Raw genomic sequence first — 24,249 nt, 5'->3', positions numbered from 1 at the left:
GGTCAAAAGCGTGAATTAAAGATTTACAATTAAATATTTATTTAATTAATTTAATTTATACCTCTCGGTTTCTCTTCGGGTCTTCTTTAGCAACTGTAAAAAAAATTAAATATAAATAATAAAGGGCTTATATAAATAAGAATATCAAGTAAAACATATAAATTAAATTAATTAAATAAATCTTTAATTGGAAATGTTTATTTCACGCTCTGCGTTGATCTCACTTGATCCCTATTTGATTACCACTTATTTCTTTGTAATATTTAGAGTCTTATTTTCATTGTAAGAGTGGATTTTAATTATTTAATTACTTAAATCTCTTTTTTTTTTTGTCTTCCTGATTGATATTTGTGTGTTGATATTTATGTATTGTACAAGATATCGAGCAAAAAGAAAGCCTCTCGAGATTGCTTACAAGAAAAAGAGCTTCACAAGCAATTTACTTTCTTTTTTCTTAAGTCGAGAATATCGACAAAAAAAGCCTTTTCCATCAAAAATCGTCCATTCTACATCGATTCCGTGATCGTTACGCCACTTAACGTCCTTCTCGATCATCTTGCGATCCATCGAACGGCGGCGGTCTTTCTTTTTTCTTACTTTGGGCCGAACGTTCGAGGAGGAAACTCGATACCACGAAAGCCCGTGCGCGCGTCTCGGGGACCCGAGCCCAATGAATTGGAAGATCGAAGAGAGGATGAGGCTATCTCTTTCTGTCAGCGGTGGTCTTTGCCAAGCGAAGTTGCCGGCCATGTGACACACTATTGGAGTATACATATATCGGCCACCTCGTTCTTTCTTTCTTTTTTTTTTTTTTTTTAATTCTCCGTGGGGTTATAATTGTTTTCTAAAGTTTAACGAACTGTATAGGGTTGCCAAACAGGGCGTGCATACCATTTACAAGATCGTGGTTAACACTATGTGAATTTTCGAGAGGATAATTTACGCAAAAAAGTTCTCTCCGCGTACAGTAGAGTTCACACTCGAGAAAAATTCATCAGCTCCGAGGCTTGAAAATATCCGAAAAAGATTAAATTCGTTTAATCTTTTAATTCTAATAAATTTTTCATTTGTAACGCAATCTCTCTCTATCTACGTATAATATTAAGCAAAAAGATTAAATATTATTATTCTCTTTCTATTACATTTTATCGTTCTGTGAAAAATTATTTTAATTTCTCTCATTGAAAAAAAAAGAAGCACGGTATGCACTTTGATTGAAATATTTTTGAAATGTACGATAAAATAGCAAAGTGCAGAGATCTCACAGGAAAAGCGCTCTGTCGAAGAGCGATATGATGCGCGAACGAAAGAGATGAGGGATCAAAGTGAGGTCGAAAAGCACGAAATAAAACCATCGCGATCAAACGAGACCCGAATCGAATAGGCTGAAAAAGGGGAGAGTGAACGAGTGAAAAAGGTTTATGGACGCGCGCGCGCGCACACACGAGAAGACCCGACAGGATAAGGTGGCAAAGAAGGATGATTCTAGATTGACAGTCCGGCAGGATAGAGGACCGCTCGTTCCTGTATATGTCGGTCTATACGCGATGCAAAAAGCGGTGTAGCTTGATACTTTTTTTTTCCTCTCTTACCCCGGTCACGATATAAATGCGAAATTAAAATCTTAGCGAGGCGATGAACATCAATTTATCACGAGGATCGTAGCGTATCCTTCGCGGGGCTCGCGCGTTCACATTTTTTTGCTTGCACGTACGCATTGTGCGTGCGTGTTGCGCTCTTTCATCGCTATGATGGATCGACCGGGCGACGAGGCGACGACACTTAAAATTTCTGGCCAAACCACTCTCCCCTTCTCGCATGCTTGGCTCCTCTGAATCTCAAGGTCGATTCAACGAGATCCTGCGGTCTCGCGCCTATCAATGGAATCGATGGCCGTTACTTGTTTTAGGTCGGCCACGATGCATCAGTGTTGTGCAAGGCATGATTGACAAACTTTTTAATAACTAATAAAACGTTATTATTTAGTATGCGTTTGTCCGTTCTAGTTTTATATTTTTAAATTTGAGTAATTTCATGAATTTAATAAAGAAATTGAATCTTAGCGAACGTGAGTGTATGCCAGTACTTATTTGAATGAAAAATTTCACAATACTTTTTTCTATTTAAATTATGTTTTATTTGTGAATTGTCTTGATCGTCTTATTGATGCATAATGGATGCGAAAACTGAAAATTGATTTGCTTTTTTTTTTTTTTTAAACGAGACTATATCTCCGAACGCGAATACACAATCTGCGTCTTCCACTTTTTCTTCTAATTTGAACTTTCGCCATATGGGCAAGGTAGTTAGGATGACTTCAGTAACGACATGGTGTTATCCCTGAGATTCGGCCGGCTAGGTCAGACGGGGTCGCAGCTCCATTGTATCGGCGAACGCTTCTAACTCGGTGCACTGAACTCAGGGCCGTATCGATACTCGATACTCGATACACGATGCCGAGAGGATTCTCCCCTGATCAATATATGTAGACGGTTAATTGTTACCTCCAATGCAAATATTCCGGTATATTTTACCTGGTAGTAATACTCAGCGTTCGTCGATTTTATTTCATTTGTAGAAACAGAATTGACGACACGCTAAAAGATACCTTGTCCGATTAATCGTAAAAGAGGGAGGGTGATTCGATCCGAGCGATAAAATTAAGCGCGAAAAAGCGACGTCTTCGTCGTCGAACGTAAACTTCCTCTCTCTCACTCGGTCGGCGATTCGGACTATTTCGTGCAACTTTTTTCGCGCAGCGCTATCTTTTTCGATCTGTAGAGCGGAACGTAATAACGTGTGTACGGCAGCAGCTCCGGTAACGGTCGATACATACCTGATCGAAGCGGAGGAACGGGATGTAACGACGACGGGGCGACGGTGCAACGGCAGCAGCGGCGACCGCAACCAGCGTTTCTTTCGCTTCTCCCTCTTTCTTTCTCTTTCTCTCTCTCTCTCTCTCTCTCTCTCTCTCTCTCTCTCTCTCTCCTTCTCCCCTATCTCTTTATCTTTCTCTCGGCCTCTCCTCAGCGTCTCCCTGCGATGCGCGCAGCATCGAGAGTGGCTGTATCGGGCACCCCGCTGCCACACTGACTCTGATATACTCGCGAGATATCCGGGCAAGATTTAGTGCATCCTTTTGCTAGCTGCCCCGCAGAAAATCTTCGCCGGGAATCTCCCTTACAACCGATCGAAATGTTTCTCCTGTCCTTGAAATGAATACCACGAGTGGGAAAACAAGGTGAGCACCGAGCAAACGATAGAGGCAAACCTCCCCCTCCCCGCCTTTCTTACCATTGCCTCGTTGCTACGCTTCTCTTTCATTTTCGTTTTGTTTTTCCTCTCTTGGTCGTCGTCGCGACCGCGCAGCCACTCCGAGGACGTGCCGGGACATTGTTCCTCTTATCGGTTTGTACAGCATCCCGAAACCTTTCAGCCAATCTTACTCGATCCCTTAAACGTGTCGCGCGAATCTTATTAGAAAGTGGTCAGACAAGATTTGATTAAATTGCGATTATATTTTGACGCGATGTAATCATATATAGGTATAATTAGATTTTTTTTGTAAGGGTACAATTCTTTCTTTTTGATTGAATTAATTCGGGACACGTGAAAATTCACGGGGACATTTTAAGATCTTTCGGACATTTTTCAATTCTGTCTGTCGCCAGAACTAGATTTAAATTTATTCGAGAGGAGCCGAGAAATCAAATGTGCTCGTGTCGCGCATTTGATATTAATCGTAATTAACAAGACGTCTCGCTCGTTCCTGCAGTTTCTTGCGACCCATACGAGTCGCAAGTAAAAAGAGAAGGAGAATGAGAGAGGGAGAAGTAAGGGAAGGAAGTAACGTCGAGGAGAGACGAGAATTAGAGGGAAATTCATCAGTTTTTCATCGCGAGTAGAACCACCTGCCAGTGCGAATCTGTGCATAAATTCTCGGTCCTCCGGCCAATAAATCGCGCGCGGGTCCCTTCTTCTTGGTTGTAAGACATCGCGATGCCGAGCCAGCACTGCCGGCGTTATATCCTGGCCCTCCGCCGGAACTTGTGTTTTCTCTCTTTCGTCGTCGTCTTTCTCTCTCTCTCTCTCTCTCTTTCTCTTTCCGTTCCTCAGCCGTCCTCTTCTTCCAAAACGCCACGGTGCCAGACGTCGGTCTCATCCCTGCGTTTTGTTTTTCACGAAAGTACGTGGTCGCCTTTTCCTGTCACGTTTCTTTCCTTCCTTCATTCCTCTCAGCCTCCTTTTTCTTACCCTTCCGTGCGCACGTGCTCCATCCTTTCCTTCTCTTAAAATAATCACCCGAGCTGGTGAATCCCGGAAATGAAATTGCATCAGAGTCCCGGAGCACGTGAGATATTTCGTTGGAGGAGAGACATCCAGAAATTTATTTTGTATATTAGAATAAATTATACGAAACGCACTTGCCGCGTGATGTATTTTTGTTGATTTTTAAAGATTTTGTCGTATAAAATTATAATAAAATTCACTCGAAAGATTCTGTACAACACTAGATTCATTTTTTCAAAAACCTAATGACATAATCTTAAATGCAAGAAAATTAAGTTTGAATTAATTTATAAATTTATACTTGATTTAAAAAAATTTTGAAAAATAAAATTTTTCAGAAATTATATATTACTCGTCAAAAGTTATAATTATCATAATTTAAAAAATTATATTCTAATAATTACGAAATTATAATTAAATTATAATTAGTAATAATTCTAATATTATTAAAAATTGTAAATTACTCTTACACAATGTACTATTTTTAATTTCATATTTTGTTATTAAAAACGAGCGAAAAGCAAAAATATGATTTTGCAAAACGTTTTGGGATTTATCTCTTAATAATACGAATCGAAAATCATTTCGTCTGCATACAATATGCTTCGGTCTTCTCACCGGAGAACTATATTGGATTGTGTGCGCGAGTTTAAAGCCCCGAAGACAGCCCGGTTGTTTCTTTATCCTGTCGGTGCATCGACAGCACCGGGGGGAACCAAGTTCGGTTTCTTCTTTTTCTCACGTCTCCCCGCCGAATCGCGCGATTCTTTTTGGCCCGGCGCGTCTGCGCTCGTCAAACGAGATGCCGCCTTTTTCATTTTGGCGCCCGCTAGCTATGGTTTTAAATGCAAATTTCGAGTCTGCCGTACGCGACCGACGGCGAGCGTTGACCATCCGAGAATTTTGCTGGGCTTGAATTTGCGTAAGAATAGCTCGGACGAACGAACGGCCAGATCGAATGATTCGCATGAACTCGATCCTGTAAATGAATCCCGGTTGCAATTACGAGATGTGTACTTGAGAGGCACGTAATGACGATCGCAGTTAACAATGAGCATTCGCATCTCTCACCGGCGTTATAAGCGATACGATTCCCTCAATTATTTTTATGCGCCTCTCTCTCTCTCTCTCTCTCTCTCTCTCTCTCTCTCTCTCTCTCTCTCTATTGTTAGTTAGTTACGGATTATTCGAATGCATTAAAATACGTGATATTTCATATATACAAGGTCGCGTGTTTCAATTTCAATCAAAGTACAAGATTAATGTAATTCTGTGGCATTCACACAAGATCAAATTAAATTTATCCTATTAGAAAAAATTGTTAATTATTCAAATCGTACATATATGTAAAACGACGATCGATTAATGACAAGTTTTTAAATAATATTGAAAGTACATATATGTAAAAGTGGTCGTTGACGCGTGCGCGCTATCACCTTGATACAATATATCACATTCGGGAAGAGGGTGTCCCGGTGAGCCATCACAACACCCGTTACAAGTATTATAAAGAATCACGGCGAGCCGACATCACGGGGTGGTCTCGATACACGGCTGTTTGTGCCCGGGCCCGAAAAGAGCCGCACCATTATAATGATGTGAAAGAAAAAAACCAGGAGGTGGACTGGTGAGTATTAAAAAAAGAACAAGACATCGGTGAGAGAGAGAGAGAGAGAGAGAGAGAGAGAGAGAGAGAGAGAGAGAGAGAGAGAGAGAAAGAGAGAGGAGAAGGACGAGGAGGAAGCACGGACGAGAGCGAGAGTGAGTGTTTGTGCGTGTCGTGTAAAATAGAAGGCCGGGAGTTCGGCAAAAGACGAAGAGAAAGCAAAGATAGAAAGAGAGAGAGAGAGAGAGAGAGAGAGAGAGAGAGAGAGAGAGAGAAAGGGAAAGAGAGAGAGGTACAGCGAGAGGAACCGGAGGAGCGTGTAGATAAAAGACGAAGACCGGACTGAAAGCGAGCCGCTGACACCACGAAATGATGAATGCATTTGGGAAAGGAGCCGCATAAATCCCCGAGAATAATGCCGTGGTTCGGACTAGCGCGTTTTGGCCGAACTTAGCCTTGAATTTACGCGGACCTTGATAAGAAGATTATTCGTGGATCCGAAAGAGATAATCGGTCTCTCTTAAAGGTATTATCTGTGAATTATTAATCTGCCATAAGATTCACAGAGTGATCTCAGGAAAGTCTTCTTACAATATCAATTTATTACGTATGCACTACTAACCTTTCTTGTATATAGATATATATAAAAATTATTATATGAAGAGCAAAAAGTTTTTATTATAAATATGATTCTTAAAAATTATTATTATTTTTTACTGAAATATTTTTCTCGGCAATAGACAAATTCGCTAACTATAATAGTTGGCACAATAGACGCTAGAAATGCAATAGTTTCAGCAATGTCGGATAATAGAGTTCGAGAACTAACTATCTACCTAGAGCTGATCAATCTGCCTAAATGAGCGAGAGAGCGAAATGTACGTTCGCTCTCGGCTGGATGCATTTCGTTTGTCGGTGGTCAAAGCGCGGGCGCGGGCGCGGGCGAGACACGCTCGTCGAGAGGCGTGGGAAGCGACGGCGAAAGGTTATGGCTATCGCGGAAATATTTCACCGGGTCTTAGGGGAGCCGGTCTCTCCCGCGCCACTCGATCTCTCGTCGGATCGCGCGCGCCGGGTATTTATCGTAATAGGTAGCCGCTCTCGCTCGTCGCGTAATGTAGCCGGAACGGTGGGATAATAAAGTAGCGCGAATGATGGTCAATTGGAGGGGGGGGGGGGAAAGGGGAAATATTTTCGAGGGTTACTCTTCAAAAAGGTACTCTCGGATGCGGCCTACACCTACATCCGTCCAGCGGATATCGATGATATGACGATCGACTCGAGATAACTTGACGCACGTAACACATTGTGTATTTTAGGATAATGTATATATAATATCTGTTACATTTTAGAATGTACAATTGATGAAAAAAATTATACAATGATCATATAATTTTTTAAAAACTTGACATTTGTATTAGAGTTGACGCGGTTTGTCGAATGGTGCTCGAGTAATTTCAAAAAAAATAATAATCATTAAAAATAAAAAAATAATAAAAAATATGAATAATGAAATTTTCAAGTACGCTCTTTTATACGAAAAATTGCACTCGTAGAACAAAGGCAAACGTCTTTGCGAGCCAAGATGGCAGAGAATGGATGCCCAACATTTAAGATGATCCTTATTCCTTGGTTAAGGATAGTCGGGAAGACTTTGGGCGACAGCCAAGTACGTGACAGGAATAAGGTCGAAGCTTCCCTGGACTTTCATACTTGCGCCTGTTCGCCGTTGCCAAAAACTGACTAACGATTAAAGTGTTTCGGAAAGTTCTGTTAATTTCGCGAAATTGACGCTGTCAATTTCGAAGAAAGGATTATAAATAAACGTGAGAATCGCGATCGTCGTGATATAAATCGCACATGGATTTTTTGAACAGAGTTTGTACTTTTCTGCGCATAGATAGACAGGATTTCTAGTTATCTGTGTAAGTACTCGAACAGTTTCTACGTTCATTGCGTTTAATGATGCGGATTCGTAATGGAATGACGCAACGCGTGCAGTCTCGACCTAGACACGTGGGCGCGTGACTTAATAGAACTGTCTCAAAGTCTCATTGAGTAAATCGCGCTCAAAGTACCAAGTTGTAACTGCCAGCACAAATAGCGAGCGCTCTCATTATTATTCAAAACTTCACCTTTTAAATCGAGAAATATTAATGCAATAAATTAATAATAACGTAAAGAATAAAGAAATAAAAATATGCGATTTTTTTCTAAGGTCTTGATATAATAAACCATTCAGTTTATACCGAATTCTTTTTATTAACGCTAAATGGGATAATTTATATTACATTAAAATATGTATTATTAAATTTCCGAGGATATTTTATGAGAAGAATTCGATTCTTTGGAAAGGAAAAGGATTGTGTACGTTCTGTAGAGTTTTGCCGCAATGAATCCCGCGCGCGTTTTGCACGAGACTTGGAAAAGAGACGCACAGAAAACAAATGGAATTGCATACATGGCGCGAGCGAAGGCTTATTGCGTAAAATGAATCACAAGTGGTCAGGCAGGCTCGCGCGAACGTGCAACCGGTCAAAGGAACCCCCCGATTCTATTGCGAGTCCCGACCGGTTGACGATGGAATTTCTGTACGGTCGTTGCGTTCTGCCTTTTTGTTCGTACCGCGCCTTGTCGCTTTTGCCGATTGTGTTTCTAATTTTCTATTTTTCACGCGATTTTCTCGTACACGTTCTATAATTTCGGTAAAAACTCAGATCGATGTCGGAATTATTATCCATGTGCGTGTTTTCGAAGAGACGCAAGAACTAGATAAAAATTACTCAAAGAAAAATATTCATATTAGTAAAATAAGATATTTGATCGACACATGATATTTATTCAAATTTTATTTTATACATAATTATTTTATTTAAAATTTATACATATGACAAGTTTGCTCTTTTCCTCTTCTCCTAATAATACAATATTTGAAGAATTAATCTTTTTTTTATAATACTTGAATCAATATATGATATATGCTTGAAATTTCACACTTTCTCGTAATTACTTAAAATTCATGAATTGAACATCATATAGCGTAGGAAATATCAGAGGTGACGTGTAACTTCTTATCTTACAGATCTTTGCAAACTGAAATATCTTGCATGTCAGACTTACTCTGTAGGCGGACTGCGAATATATTTTCCACTTTGGTTAAATTGAATTTTAAGCGAGGCGAAGTAACTTTGCCAGACGTCGGGACGGCTAGGACGAAAAGCGAAATATGAGGGCATTCGTGGGGGTATTTCCTCGAGATTCCACGTTGTGCTCTGGAACTCCGGTAAGAGAAAGTGCCGCGCCCCCTCCGGGAACGTCAGTCCGAGTTCCTCAGATCGGGCCTCGAATTGCCTCGAAGCCGATGTGTGACGCAACCTCTTACATTGTCCGTGTCGCAAGAGAGCGCACTTTTGGCCCGTAACGCCGTAAATCTCGATTTGCACGCCCATCTCGCAGGGGATTCGTCTTACGGGAACGACAAATAGTAAAGAGGCTTTTCGATCGCGATTTAACGATCACTCAACCGAAGATTCATTGTGCGTATCCGTAATTGGCGATAGTAGATACCGTTTGCAAAAAGATCGGAATATTTTCTGTTTCCCACAAACGTCATTCATTTCAGATACTTTATCTTGCACTAATCTTTCTCGATTCTTACATAGATTTTGACCCATCTTTTTAAATTATTTAGATTTATTTATCTTATAAAATTATAAGAGAGAGGTATACTTGAATCAAAAGTTTAACATTCTTCATATTTATCTAATTTTAGCTACTTAAATCCGACGATATATAAGTTTCTTTGATTTTTTTTTTTTTTTTTTTTTACGTCGATTCGCAAGAAGACTTTATATCGACGTCGTAAATTTTTCTGATTTCGTTTTCAATAGCGCTATTATTGATAGTTAGACCGGAACACGGCTACCTAAATCGGGCCCTCCGCTGTCTCTCTCGCCACGGTGGAAACACGGACCCCGCATCTGGCTGATTTAAAGCGGCCATAATTTATCAATTTAGTGAGGCATTTTTCACCCGATGGTCCGTCTGTCCGGTCTTCATACGTACCACCATGATAGGACGAGTGGCGCGCATAAGGCGATATACCATATATACCGGACGTGCCTCCCCGTTGCGCGCGAGGTAGGCAGCACAGAGCGAGATATTTACAGTCCCCGCTTATACCCACATCCACACAACGCGGTTTTACTCCTTTATTCTCCCCTTTCCCCTCCCTCCCGCCCTTCCTTTCCGCTTTAAACACCCACGCACAAATACACGGCGAGGAGATAGAGGGACGGGTGTAAACGTTACCACACTGAGCTGCTGCTGCAGCTGCTCCACCTTTCTTCGCCAGACAGAGAGGGAGGGAGAGAGAGAGAGAGGGAGAGAGAGCACTCGGAGGATTTCGTGATTCAGATTTTCCTCCGAGACACGATAGATGGACGGCGACGGCGGCAGATAGTCGAGAACGTATATGCGCGCGGAAAGTGCAAACGTTTACATCATCGTCTAGAGTAGACAACGGATATTGGAATAACTGGCGGAGATATATATTAATACTGAAAGGGCCGGCAGACAGAGCGTATATATTACAATAGTTCTCTTAAGGCCCATCTACATAAGTCGCTGTTCGTGAAACGCAGTTGGCAGACGCAGAGAATGACATGTCATCTCTCTCTCTCTCTCTCTCTCTCTCTTATACGTAAACGCAAATCAGCTTGAATTAACTTCAACTGCAGCGATTGCGTTGACCAATCACAGAACTGCAATAAATTTTTCAATCATTGCTTGGTAATCTGTCAGTGTCAAGTTATCTCCTTCAAGTAAAGGATATTTAAAAAAAAACAGTTTTTTTTAAATATAACAATATATTTGCAACCATTTATCATCTATTACAGCGATTATCAGCTTTTATAATTTTTTTTTTTTTTTTTATTAAATTAGGTCTTGAAAGCTTCCGTCATACAATTGAAAAATACTATGCAAAATACACAAAAGACGAAATGTCAAAAAATACGAAGGCAGCTTTGAATGATAAATGTCAAATATGCGCTTTGCCCAAAGATGAATAAGGAGGCTGATTTTTTATACAATTTCTCGTAAGCAAAAAAAAAAAAAAAAAAAAAAAAAAAGATGACGTGAAAAAGCACGGGATTAAACTTGACCGTAAATTGAAACAACGCTTCGACCTTCCCCTGTGCCAATTCGCGAGACAGTATCGCGATCCAAGTTTCCAGGATTATCATTGAAAGGGTCTCACCGGCACGTACACCGGACACTACCTCCGCATACGGAGGTCGTTAACGACTCCTCACAGGCCTCGCGGCAGATAAAGGGGCGGAGTTGTAGGTGGAAAAGGTAGGTAGATAGGTAGCCGCGCGGTAGGTGACTAAACAGACTCTCTAAACTTAGATGGTACGACCTTCCTGTCTCACGGTTGACTTCCTGGCTCTTTCTTTCCCGCGAAGCAAACGTAGACTCGGGTCGAGACGGCGAAGAATATCGTCGCGGTACCGTGAGATTATTTATTCATTTAAACAGATGCAAATGACCGAGGTGAAAAGCCTCACGTAACGGTAGAGTGCAATCATCGATACTTACAAGTAATAGACGACAATTACGTCGAAACCGTTATTATCAAATAACAGACGTTATATTAACGTTAATTATTTTTATACAATGTATAAGTATTATTTTTTGTTGCATATTGATATCATTAAAATATAATGTAAATTATTACGTTTTTATTATGCGATATTATTAATGAATGTTACAACGCAAATGAAAATATTTTAATATATTATTTACTTTTTTATTCGCCGTATTAATATTTTTTTGACAAGAAGTATGATAAGAAGAGATCGAGAAGTTAACGTTACAGTCAAGAGTTCTATTTTCGCTGACAAGCGGCGATGCTGAGAGCGTGGTAGAAGATTGCGATAGAAACATTGCGCGATCAATCGATCAAACGTCAAATATATGTCAGGAACCCGTCTTTTACCTATACCTACATACATATACCTAAACCCTAAGTCTACGGAGCCTCGTCCCACCTATCTACCCTTTTAAATTAATGGACCGACGATGCTCGGAAAGCGGAAATAGGTCAACTTTGTATGACCTTTCGAACTTTCTCTCTTTATTAATTTCCAAACACTGGAAAGAGTTAGCATGTATATGTATATGTATATGTGTGTGTATTTTTATTCTCTCACGATACTACATCTTGCGTTAGTGAAAAAAATTATTCCAGTAGTCGAAAAAAATATAATCTCTCATAAAAATTAAAATTACATTTTGTCGTATTTATTAAAATTATATATATGTACGTATATTTTAAATTTCTTTTACATTTATATTATTTCAACGTTAAATATCTTACAAGCGATATTATGTTGCATAACATGTTTTTCTTATTCAGACGAAATTGTTATTAGACTTACGTCATAATTGTTTCTACTTTTTAATTTTGCATCTATCGCGGAGACTCTCGGATATCAATTTGCAATTTCTCAGGATTATGTAATCGGAATTTGAATACAATTGATAGATTGGAAAAAACTTTGTTCCAGAATTTTCTATCCCCATGTCGAGCTACAATTAAATCTATAATGTGAAGTGTCGATGAAAATGGAGGGGAAAGGATGGCCGTCCTCGATATTAAATTGTTCCGGTTTAACGTCAAGAGGGACGACCGATAAAATTCACGAAAGGGGAGCGTCACATCCTCCGCAAATTAATAAAAGCCAGATAAAAGAGAGAGAATGAAAGAGAGAGAGAGAGAGAGAGAGAGAGAGAGAGAGAGAGGGCCTCGCTGTAGATTTGGAATGGAGGTCAAACGACGAACGAACTAAATTGGAGTTGATCTAATCTGAATGAACCTTGTGCTTGTTAGTTTTTTCATTCCCTTCCCTTGCATTGAAAAAGTCGTTGATCACGAGCGTCTGCACCTGCGCGACAATGTTGGGGAAGTGACGTCACGTGAAATCTCCGTTTTTCCGTGAAAGATCCGGTGGTTTGGTCTCTTTGAACCCATAGCTATTCACAAGCTTAATAGCCACTTAACGCGTGTATTGATAGCTTATTGTATAAATTGAGTGAAAATTACATTGATCAATTTACACTTATTATCTCGAAAGCTTCGTCTAGTTGATACAAATTGATAATAAATTAAGCTGATTGAAAAAATTGATATAAATTAAGCAGTTATATTTATTAGAAATTATTAGTGTTTAAAGAATATTTATTATAAATACTTTACGCGTACTTTATTTAATATGATTGCAATTGCGTGATAATCGGAAATCACGATTCGGTGTGTGTTTTTCTCCGCGATAATTGTACATATCTCATAAACGATGAAAGCACGTTTCATCGTACACACAAACGCGATTATCAGATAACAATTATCGCGCGATCACACGATAATGGACAGTCACGCGTGAATCATGTTCTTGCGGCAGCCACAATCGCAAGGGAAGCGACAGCCGGACGCTCTTTCCCTTCTTGTCCTTATCGAACAAGGCGTTATCGTGGCGCTTTGACGGCGCGATTGAGTCGCGATAAATCACTGGACGTCGACGACGATCGACGATCCTTCTCCCCTTCTTTCTTTTTATTTTTTTTATTTTTTTTTTTTTTTTTTTATTGTCCACGAACAATTCATTACTCTCCGCTTTCAGAGGGATGTTGCGAGGACTTTTAAGGCGGTGGCGATCCGTCTTACAACAGTCTCTCAGAAAACGGAATGGCGGGCAGAAAAGGCCGCTATTATCGTTCCTAATGAGAATCGTTACGTTGTAAAACGATATCCTGTGTCGATGTACGGCGAAAGTTTTCATCTGGCTAGACTTTGAAGCACAGCGCCATGCTTCTCGTTCGCAACGCGATCATTTATTTATACTCCGCGATACGCAACAATGTGGGTGTGTACCGATATGGCGATGAAAGTATCGATCGAGTTGTCTTAAAACAACAATGTGAAATACCCCACGCCATTTTCGGTATGGTTGCTGGCAAGAACGGACGGTCGACCATCGGACTTCCCCTCACCCTCCTTCGTATTTCACGAGATCATCGATAGAATATCGAAGGTATCGTGTCATATATATAGTATATTTGCCACTCTATATTTTTGTTTTATTATGTTGCCAGGAATAAAATATAAAAGTATATAACAGGATCTTTTACTCTTGTTTTATACTTCAGTTTATAGTATATATGCTTTCGCCTCGTTAATTTCAATCGAATATATATAATAAATTTTTCAGATATATATATATAGTGCAATATACATGAATATCTAAAATAAAACGAGTAAATAATAAGTACTTTACATAGTATAATTTAATTTATTGTTACACATTAACGTCACACTTTGTAATCATACGTCTCGACCATGTTTAACAAGATAATTTATATGCACCCTTTTTCTCTTTCATTTATATCCTCTATTCGTATTGATATTCGTATTGATGTCCCGGTTTTATTATTTCTGATTTTTAGGGCCCAACCCTCACGACCGAGATGTATTTATAACATCATTGGCATGTCCTTCAAGGCGGTTGCCTCCTCTTGACCTTCCACCCTCAATATCCCACTTCCGAACGCGACTAATCGTTCCCACTTGCGACTCTCGATATGTATTCGCGTTCGTACACGCTCGCAAACAGCGCTACCACCGTCACTACCACTAGCACGAGCGGCGGAAACAACAACGAGCGAGGGTGGTGTCCGACCCTCTCGGTGGCCGCCAAGGCGGGGTAACGAGAGGAAGGAGGGGAGCACAGAGAGCACTCGGTCGATCTCTCGTCGTTGCCAGGCGACCAACATCCACCACCAGGCTCTCTCTCTCTCTCTTTCTCTTTCTCTCTCACCCTCACCCTCACCCTCACCCTCGCGACTAACCCTGGAGCGTAACTCCTGAAAACCGGCACCGACGCCGTGGCGCCATCTACGCCGCCCTCGCGGGGGACTTTACCCCCTTTTAGGGGGGGGGGGGAATGCCCCCTCGGCCCCCCTCCCCCGTCGCAGTCGCGCAATGCACCCCGCGACGCTCGGTCCCGCACTCGGAGGCGCCGCCGGTCGTCGTACGTTTCGCTTTCGTCGAGCGTTGTCCTATCGTCGCGATGGTGCGTTCGGCGGTCGGCGGAGGGTGGCGGTGAGTCCCGGCGGCGAGAAGCACCCTCCCTGTCGAGGATCTCGTCCCGGCGACGACGCTCGCGAGACGGCACCGCCGGACGGTAGTGCGCGGCGAGCAATACCGGGGGTCGATTCGGCGGTGTCGCCATATTGCTGAGACACGACTCCCCCGGAGTGCGATTACCCAGCGCGTTGACGGTACGATACGGCGGTGATATGGTGGTGGATGCTTCGCACGTCCCGGGGTTATTTTTTCGACAATGGCCGTCGTCGATGGCGAGATCGCGCGATAATTCCGGCGCCGCGAAGAATCGCTTTCTCTTGCTCTCTCGTTCGCCCATCGTGCTCGTGGCTGCGAGGGTCGTTGAACCAGGGGTAAGTCGACAGACGTATCGGTATTGACACGTGTTTTCGTGCAGAATTTCCAACGATCTCTAATTATTGTCAGATATTCGCAATTTTCAATTTATCTGTATTAGATGCTCGATCAAGTGTTATATTAACCTTCTCTCTATAGTACTTGAATGTTAAAAAGAGATCAAAATTTTCAGTATGACATTTGGGATGTGTATGTTATGTGTACGTGCATTAGGGTTTTATTGATTTAAATATACCAGATTTTTTGGATTAAACATAAATATTTGTAAAGTGTTTTTATTGAAAAATATTTGCAATATAAATTATTTTCAATAACCTTTAATGGATGTTTTATTCTTCATTTCTCAGTAATGTATACAACAATGAGAAAATAGACTTATTCTTTTAAATGTGATCATTCTTGAATAATTTTATCATTCTTGTTTTACGCAGCGATATTAAAGGCCAGATAGGAAATAATAATTATTTCGATAATAATGTTTGACTCACACTTGATCATATTTGATGCACGATAATAATATACTTTTGCGATATAAATCAATACTCGGTATTATCAGGAAATTATTCGATACGCTTTGTGATAAAAAGCCGTGAAATGACAGTAACGTGTGTGGGACGGACTTATACGTGACAACATGTGGGATTTCTCTCGCGGCTAATAATAAAAGAATCGAGAGCTCAATAATGTTGGTGCTTCTCACTTTGATGTCATGTTTTTAACTTTAATTTATGCAACCTTTTATGCTCGGCATTGTCGTTCTCTTAACCTTTCGACTACCCAATAAATGATGAAATTATTTCCCGCTATTTCCATCTTTCTCCACCTACACTATCATATTTCTTCCTAATACATCTTCCAGTCGTGATAACAAACAATGACCTTCAACATTTTTAGCAATTGATCAATTTTGCAGAAAAGTGTCTTGTCGAGTCTTAAAGATAAAATAAGGCGTGTTTACTTTAGACTCTGAGACGCGTAGATTGATCAATTAACAAAGACAGCTTTAGAAATAATTATACTTTTTTTAATTTTAGATACTCTCAATTACATTTTTATTTATATATTTTTTTATAAATAATTATTCTTACAAAAATTTGTATACTGAAGATTTTTACATTTACGAAATTCAGTAGGAGTCTGTTTTATGGCAAAGTTTATTAAAATTTAAAATGATATAATCAATCTTTAAGTCAAGGAAAACAAATATAAATCAAAGGTGAAAAAAATTACTCGTGTAATCTCTGTTGTGTCAAATTTCCACGATTTTTTTGACATATGTGAATAAATTGCGGCGACGAAACTTCCCGTCTGGGCATACGGGACAGGAAAGGCTATTTGTACCGACGAATTCCCGCGAGGGCGGGCGTTTTTCAGCCGAGGCGAGGGAGCGAGCGAAGGAGAGAAGAAAGAGAGAGAGAGGGCCGCCGGTCTTTCTCTCAGTTTCACGATGAAAGGAAGAGCAGGGCACAACCCTTCATGCCTCTTTTTTTACCGCATCACACACATTCTTCTCTTTCTTCCACGATTCTATTACTCGCGAACGCGATGCGATTCGTTATGCGCCCACGGGCCGAACGTGTCCGACAAACTTCTCCTCGATATCATTGCATTATCTTACTGCCGCCTCCGCAGGTTTCGCAAGGATATTATCCTTATGTTTGATTATTGAAAATTTTCCCTGATACTTCCTACATGAGCTATAGTAGATGAAACTTCATTGAGGAAACTTTTCCAATCTTCAAGTTCTACGCATGGATTTTCGTTTACAAAGTGATGTTTTTATCGATAACGAGATTCAACTTTACATTTATTTTAAAGTTCTTTACAATTTTATCAAAACTAATTTCGATTAAAAAAAAAAATAATTCTAATTACGTAGAGGCTAATTTCTATTTCTTACGTTTTTATTTCGCCGATAGAATAATTTATTTTTGAATTTATTTTTGAAATTCTGACCGAGAATAAAAACGAATGTTTTATTTCAGGTAATATTATTTATTTATGCTTTGAATCGTGTATACGATCTTATATAAATTTCTTCGGGCACGCCGATAACTAGGGAATCGTTGAACAAGTGGTGGGTGTCGCGAAACTGCCCATATGCGCGAATTACTGTTTGCAGGAAATATCTTTTATTGCAGCAGCAAGGGGAACGATCAGGAAGGTTTTCACGCGAAGAAACGCGATCATGGTCGATCGGAAATGGGGGACATGTGTAACAACATGTAGATATCACAAATAGACTTAATGTACCTATCAATCTCCGACATTTACATACGTGATTACTTGTGAACGAATGCTTTGAACGTATCGTATATGTTATATAAATGTAGTTATAAGTAAAACAAAACCAGCGTGAAAAGTAAGCTCGAAATGTAAAAAATTAACTTTTAGTTATATAAAATTAAAATCATAGAATTAAACCATTTTATTGAAAAAGTTAATATATTGAGATCGAAATGTCTCTTATTTCGTTTCTCTCTCTCTTTCTTAGCGCACGGTAGATATTTTTCATCTCATATGATTAATATTAAATACGATTTTAGACGTAGTTAAATGATTTATGAGATAATGTCATCAAAATCTAGGTGATACCATAAACGGCGAAACATGTCGAAAAAAACGCCAAACTTTATTTTCGAAATAAAATTTGTATACTATGGCAAACGAGATTCTCGCGGAGATTATTAATGTCACCAAACGACGAGGTCACGAGTTACAAGAAACAAAGATATAACGAGACTATTGTGCGCTAGACGGAGACGATTAGCGACTAGCGAGACAACCCGTGCATGTGGTTAAGCAAATGCTTATAATAGTGTCTCTTGCGTGAGAAGATAACCGGAACTATAACTGTGTAGTTGTTATGTCTGCGACAAGCGAACAGATGGATCTGACATAGGAGCCTCTCACTTATTATTAAAGATAGTAATTCATTAGAGAAATTGGGGTAATTATATATATTAAATAAATTCGTATAAATTTACGTTCAATTTTATTATATATATGAATTACAGTTCAGCCTCATCTTTTTGAAAAATGTTAGTTAATTTTACATTTTCTTTTTTATCTATTCAAGGAAACATTGTAAATTAATTTTTTTCCTTAATCTTTTGTGTACATATGCATCTCTTATATATAAACATCAAAAACTGTTATATATTTGTACTACATATGTATAATGTGGATATATGTATACTGTTATATATGTTATATATATATATATATATATATATACATATTTATATTATATAAATAATATTGAAAAATATAAATAGTATTATACACACATACTTTAATTATTTCGATATTTATAAACAACAATATCGCGATTTTTATTTATTTTTATATTGCGATATATAGTGAATCATCGACCTTACATAGTATATATTGCCAATAAGGATAAAGAGAGTGTTGAGATTGGGGGCAAAGAAGTACTACAGGCAAATTGGCTCACAGTTGTTTGTTTTTTTTTTTTCTTTATGTGTGTGCGTATGGTGTAATAGTATTTGTATATATATTTGTGCATATTTTCGCGTATTGTGCACATATTTAAAGCGCTTGTAATTTCCCCTTACCGCTACTATCAATAATCTCTTGCAAAAGTTCTTTTCATGTCCACTCTGAGGTCGATGTTGTGAATTTCAAGTTTAATCTCATCTCCTCCGAGGCACGATAACATTACAGCAATCGCGCCGGCCACTATTTCGCACGCGGGATCGGGGTATACGAGATATTAATTTCGCCGGCATATTTCACGTGTTTGCGCGCGGTACGGCTCGACGATTCGCCACCGCGAGGCAAGATTAAAATTGGGATTAATCAAGCGAGATTACCGGCGGCAGTCGCCAGCCGCCAGCCCGTGCTTTTCCCGCGGAATCGCGCGCGATAAGGGGACAAGAGATGTAAAGAGAGACGGCGTGTGATGGTCGAGTTATACTATTTGGCGCGATTCACTTTCCGCGACGTCGTAGCGCGCGTGTATATTGTTGAAAAATAACCCTCGTCGTCGCGCGCGCGCGTGCATCTCTCTCCCCCCCCCCTCTCTCTCTCTCTCTCTCTCTCTCTTTCCCTCCGCTCCAAGGTCTTCGCCGTTCCCTTTATGCGAGCGCGCATAATGTGGCCGAGCACCGCGAGAGTCGGTGCAACGCGGAGAGAGAGAGAGAGAGAGAGAGAGAGAGGGAGGGAAGATGCTCTCGAAAAAGTGCAGCAACAAAGTTGCGCGGTGCGCACACCCACGTCCGCGAGATCCAGAATGTCAGGGTCGTACCTTAACCCCGCGTTGTCCTTCGCGTTTGTGCCTTCGTGTGTACCATCCTCTTTTCCCCCCTTTTTTGTCGCAGGGTTATATTTCCACACCGCGGTGCAGTTCCCGGATTTTTTAAAATTGTTAATTCTCCCTCTCTCTCTCTCTCTCTCTCTCTCTCTCTCCTTCTCGTTGCAGCCTCTCCTATCTTCTACCTCCCTCCTGCGGGATCACCGTTAAGCACGACACACTGTTAACCACCGCGCGAATTAAGGTACGGTCACTTGAAAGCAAACCCGTAAACCGACGCCCACGCAGCTGGTACCTGTTATATACGCACTTATACGTGCGTTCCCAGGGACGGAGCCAAGAGCGAATTAAAATTTTCATATTTTCATGCGTGTAAATTTTGCCGAAATCGATTTCGAAACGATATATAATCGTACGCTTACGTGTCGTGATACGAGAGGTATGAAAATAGTGTGCGGGTGTAGGGTGTCATTTACAAAAACTCCCGATGCCTAAATTCCGAGATAAACGAAAGAATTTAATTTTACGAATCTTTCAAATTATCCATTTACGCTTTTATAATTTCTCACTTAACACATGAGAAAAATAAGAAATTGAAATTTATTTATATTCTAATTAAATATCGTCGTTAATTTCACATGTGTACAAGACCATTGTTGACACGTAACATCATTGTCAGAAAACTGTCAAGAGCACTATACGATATTATTTTACCATCGTCAAGAAATTAAAATAACATCCAGATAATTAAAGTAATATCCATTAATCTTTTTCTAAAGGATCATTTTGTGAAAAGCACAAAAACTCTCTCGCACGATCGATGGTAATCGATACGGCCCTGGATATGCAAGTACAGGGTGGCCAGACAGAAAAATCCAAAAGGCTCTCTTCCACCGATGAGTGCCACGAATAAGGGCCACATAAAGACGGGCCATAAAACTATGATTTACGTCTTGTCATTGATGCGTTTGCTGTCCGTCCGTCGGTCAGTCCACCCATGGGTCCATCCGCGTCCACTATGCGTTCATCTATACGCATCCATGCGTCCCCCCTCGGTTCATCATCGTCTCTCTTCGCGTTCCCTCTTATTATCTTTCTTATAGCCTCCCTTCTTGTTCTTCTTCTACTTCTTCTTCTATATCGTCCTGCTCTTCTCTACCGGTTTCGCCGGATAGCTTCCCCATCGGGCCGGCGATGATCGATTCGTCACTTGGAAAAAGTAGCAGATGTATGCGTGTATATTTTGTGTCGTTATCATCGCAACTATTATTATAATTTACTGTGAAATATCGCGTGTGAAAGCTGCGAGCAATGCGATGAAAACTGCGAAAATTGCACTACGCGCTGCATCCCTTTTCTCTTCGCGTTCACTGAATATTATTTATAATTTCAATTTGTTGTTATATACATATATATATATAATATATTATTTTACATAGAGTAAAAAAAATATACAATTTTCTGAAATTTTTAAATTATATCATGGAAAAAGAACACGCTGCATATGACTAGTATACAAAAAAATTTTTTGTGACATTTGTTTGATTTTTAGAAATTTTTGTGAAAGAAGTAGATTTCTCGAGGAAGAAAAGGAATGCAAAAATTTCGAGATGTGTCGAAGGAATTTATGACTTACCTAATAGTTAAAATTTCGCGGCGAATGCGACCTTCGCGCGGTTCTTCGGATTTCTTTCAAGCATATTATCCTCGAAACATAAGTTATATACACACGTGTACAATGTGGTCAGTGGGTTATTTAAAGTTTTAACGTAGTCCACGGACTCCCCCGACAAGACGGTTACGTTTAATGGCGTCTGCGGTTTCCCATCAAACTTCTCCTCACATAGCACCTAACGTCTCGCACTTGTACCCTTCAGAATTCCATCTTTCCTCATTTGGTTTCATGGAAACCTCTTACTCTAATTTTCTTCCTCGCTTATGCATAAAGGGAACGCTCGTAAGATAATCTCATTCTGAAGAATCTGTAAAATCATTTTCTCGCGTCGAAATATACACATTTCAGAAATAGTTCCTTAAATCAATTACATATATCAAAGATACAAGAGAATGAAGGAATAAAAGTTTATTTTTATTTTTAATTTTAATTGAATTTTTTACTCTAATCCTTCATCGTTATCTTTAATATTGGACAAAACGGCGAATTAAATTTCTTCCAATGGAAAACTTTACCGCCGCCAAGAAACCAAGAAAAAATGAGAGAAATGGAGCGATTTTGCGAACACCCTGTGTACATGGACGTGTCGTAAAATTCTCATGTCACTCCATTACCGAAGATGACGCAAGTACCGCGCCTTAATCGCGGGATTACACGGTTCGCGGTACAAAAGCTCCGCGTGTAGGACAACGCGAGTTGCGAAATCAAAGTCGGCGACAGCGACTTTCGTCGCGTCGAAGACTTTCGAGTGAAAGTGATCACACGCGCGGCACTTGTTAAGACTTGTCAGTTATCGTCGATGATTAATCCGACAGGTTGGAGGCGGAATTATAAAACGGCGAAACGCGTTATCGCGCGACGATGAATGCGAGATAAAAATGAGTACGCTTAGCTCGCGATAACATGTTAGGCCACGGTTCATCATCGGACAAGGAAGGAGACAGAAGTCCATTTATCAGAGGCCCATGGAAATCTTTCGGAACGATAATTCAAAAGAATATTCCGAAATTATCAAATGGTTGTATCTTATCTTTCGAGAACGTATATGAGTCATAAATTCTTCAGATTTTTGGGAGCAATCGATCCTACAGTTTAAAAGCGCCGAGTGTAACGCGCGATGCACAGTTCAGCGGTTCATTAATTACAATAATCTAAACGCTTGTCATTATGACGCGGCTTGAAAATAACGTAACAGAAATCGCGAAATGTCTGGAAGGTGAAAAAAGTTTTTCTCTCTCTTTGCATTATTGCTTTATAACTTCATATATCCGGAATCTAAAATACTTTTGAAAATATTGTTAGGATACAGGTTCTTTGGAGAAGAACAGAGTAATATCTCACTTACATTTTCTTATTTAATACATATTACGATACTCAGCGTATAAATGATCTATCATATATAAATTGTTTCTATGATAAATTTCTACACATTTTTATTCTCTTATTTAAATATCGGAATATAATTGATACGCACATAGATTAACTTTACGCGAGTAAAGACGAGATTAATTCTCTCACCGCATATTTTTCTCATTCTCAGCGTTATATAGAGACACGGGGGAAAGGGTGACGGGGAGTGTTACGTCCTGCAAGGGCCCGGCCCTGCGCACGTACGTCGAGTCGCGACGCGAAGGTGAGCACGCGGTTAATTTGCATAATCAATTCAAAACGATGAGTCTCGCGCCTCGAACGGATCGGTCATTCTTTTCCCCACGGCCCCCGGTATGGAAGAAAACGCCATTCCTGGCGTTATATAAATTACGGTCGTCTCTCTACCCGAGCGAGCTCTCGTACGATTGTCGGGACGGCTTGTTGCAGTAGCGACCAGGGCTCTTGAAACTTTGCTTCGATTCGGATCTTTGATTACGCATCGCGGGACAAAAAAAAAAAAAAAAAAAAAAAGAAGAAGAAGAAACTGAATAAAAATGAGAACAAAAAAAGAAAAGAACAGAGAAAGAGAGAGGAAGGAAAAAGCGCGAGGCACATAAAATCGCCTTTTACGAGCGTTAAAAATCGCCGTGGCAAAGCGTCTCGGCGCCGTTTCTTTATTTCTATACTGCGGTAATCTCACCCGTCCTTTACCGTTATACTTCGTCGTGGTCGTAAACAGCGAATCCTTGGCCGTTTTAATTTCTTCTCCTCGAGTCTTTTCCCCAATCGAAACGCGCTTCCTCTTTTCTCGCGCGAGCCTTATCTCTTCGTATCTTTCGTATACATGGCGTTTACGGTATTTACACGCTCGTTAACAAATTCACATTTTGCAAGACGCTCTCGAAAGATGATTATTCATTTATTTATCTTCTTCCGTCGTCGCGATCACGTCGAAAAAAAGCTGTTGTGTATTTTTTTTCTTTTTTTTTTTTTTTTTTTTTTTTTTGCGAATCGCTCGAAGGAATTCAACGATACTTGTATCAAGGATCGCGAGAATAAATGGAATAAATGGAATAACAAAAACGATTGATGATTCAATCGTTTCGACCGTTCGGCGGTCTTTTGAAGAAGCAAAAAGTTTGAACGGCGAGAACAAATTTGGGGATCCTTGATTATATTAACTAAGAAATAAGAATAAGATAGAATATAGCGTCATCAGAATTTTTCTGCCAACTTCTACAAACTGATTACATAAGTTTTTAACACTTTGTCGACTTTGAAAAGGTTTTAACGCGATAATGAAAGTGTAAAAGAACATGTAAATTTCTAGGAATTGATTACATAATCTTTTAGCATTTCGACGAGATGAGAGAAAAAAATATATTTTCTCTGTTAATATTTTTTATTAAAATTTCTTATATTTTCTATCTTCTCTATTAATTAAAATATTTATCAATTAATGAAACATTTAGCAATGATAGGAATTTGTGACTTTTCGTTTCAGATGTGAG

The 24,249-nt window shown here is 39.8% G+C and overlaps 1 protein-coding gene across 8 annotated transcripts in view; it reads left to right on the top strand.

Annotated features, from left to right (window-relative positions):
* The window catches only part of Prosap (SH3 and multiple ankyrin repeat domains prosap), a 127,170-nt gene that overhangs the window by 64,482 nt on the left and 38,439 nt on the right, over positions 1 to 24,249 (top strand). For 7 of the 8 annotated variants that reach the window (XM_072901184.1, XM_072901190.1, XM_072901189.1 and 4 more), the window contains one exon: positions 24,243 to 24,249. This exon is cut by the window's right edge and continues 386 nt beyond it. The gene's annotated coding sequence lies outside the window, so the exon portion shown is untranslated. Of the gene's footprint in view, positions 1 to 14,993; positions 15,413 to 24,242 lie in introns of those variants that run through there. The other variant, XM_072901185.1, reaches the window with a different exon arrangement.

This window comes from Anoplolepis gracilipes, chromosome 10 (assembly GCF_047496725.1).
Source record: "Anoplolepis gracilipes chromosome 10, ASM4749672v1, whole genome shotgun sequence".
Classification (NCBI taxonomy): Eukaryota; Metazoa; Arthropoda; class Insecta; order Hymenoptera; family Formicidae; genus Anoplolepis; species Anoplolepis gracilipes.
This window is presented reverse-complemented; position numbering and strand designations above follow the sequence as displayed.